A 1,505-nucleotide genomic window follows, 5' to 3' on the forward strand; every position below is an offset into this window, starting at 1 on the left:
CTGCCATTGGAACAAACAACTTTGAGCTGAAACCTCAATTAGTTTCTCTGATGCAGCAGAACTGCAAGTTTCATGGACTTCCATCTGAAGATCCTTTTCAGTTCTTAACTGAATTCTTGCAGATATGTGATACTGTTAAGACTAATGGAGTAGATCCTGAAGTCTACAGGCTCATGCTTTTCCCTTTTGCTGTAAGAGACAGAGCTAGATTATGGTTGGATTCTCAACCCAAAGACAGCCTGAACTCTTGGGATAAGCTGGTCACGGCTTTCTTAGCCAAGTACTTTCCTCCTCAAAAGCTGAGTAAGCTTAGAGCTGATGTTCAAACCTTCAGACAGAAAGAAGGTGAATCCCTCTATGAAGCTTGGGAAAGATACAAACAGTTGACCAAAAAGTATCCTTCTGACATGCTTTCAGAATGGACCATTCTGGATATATTCTATGATGGTTTATCTGAGTTATCAAAGATGTCATTGGATACCTCTGCAGGTGGATCCATTCACCTAAAGAAAACGCCTGCAGAAGCGTAAGAACTCATTGACATGGTTGCTAATAACCAGTTCATGTACATTTCTGAAAGGAATCCTGTGAGCAATGGGACGCCTATGAAGAAGGGAGTTCTTGAAGTTGATACTCTGAATGCCATATTGGCTCAGAATAAAATATTGACTCAGCAAGTCAATATGATTTCTCAGAGTCTGAATGGAATGCAAGCTGCATCCAACAGTACTCAAGAGGCATCTTCTGAAGAAAAAGCTTATGATCCTGAGAACCCTGCAATGGCAGAGGTGAATTACTTAGGTGAACCTTATGGAAACACCTATAACTCATCATGGAGAAATCATCCAAATTTCTCATGGAAGGATCAAAAGCCTCAACAAGGCTTTAATAATGGTGGAAGAAACAGGTTTAACAATAATAAACCTTTTCCATCATCCACTCAGCAACAGACAGAGAACTCTGAACAAAATACTTCTAATTTAGCAAATTTAGTTTCTGATCTATCTAAGGCCACTGTAAGTTTCATGAATGAAACAAGGTCTTCCATTAGAAATCTGGAAGCACAAGTGGGCCAGCTGAGTAAAAGGATCACTGAAATCCCTCCTAGTACTCTCCCAAGCAATACAGAAGAGAATCCAAAGGGAGAGTGCAAGGCCATTGACATAAGCATCATGGCCGAACCTATGAGGAGAGGAGAGGACGTGAATCCCAAGGAGGAAGACCTCCTGGGACGTCCAGTGATCAATAAGGAGCTTCCCTCTAAGGAACCAAAGGACTCTGAGGCTCATCTAGAGACCATAGAGATTCCATTGAACCTCCTTATGCCCTTCATAAGCTCTGATGAGTATTCCTCTTCTGAAGAGAATGAGGATGTTACTGAAGAGCAAAATGCCAAGTTTCTTGGTGCAATCATGAAGCTGAATGCCAAATTATTTGGCATTGATACTTGGGAAGTTGAACCTCCCTTGTTCATTAATGAACTAAGTGATCTGGATCAACTGACA

General features: G+C 41.2%; 1 non-coding gene across 1 annotated transcript; it reads right to left on the bottom strand.

Annotated features, from left to right (window-relative positions):
* Nucleotides 1-305: 305 nt before the first annotated feature.
* LOC112746163 (small nucleolar RNA R71) lies at nucleotides 306-413 on the bottom strand. Its single transcript, XR_003174059.1, has one exon. It is a non-coding gene; the product is annotated as a small nucleolar RNA R71 (small nucleolar RNA).
* Between the last annotated feature and the right edge of the window lie 1,092 nt (nucleotides 414-1,505).

The sequence above is a fragment of the Arachis hypogaea genome, chromosome 14 (genome assembly GCF_003086295.3).
Source record: "Arachis hypogaea cultivar Tifrunner chromosome 14, arahy.Tifrunner.gnm2.J5K5, whole genome shotgun sequence".
Lineage (NCBI taxonomy): Eukaryota > Viridiplantae > Streptophyta > Magnoliopsida > Fabales > Fabaceae > Arachis > Arachis hypogaea.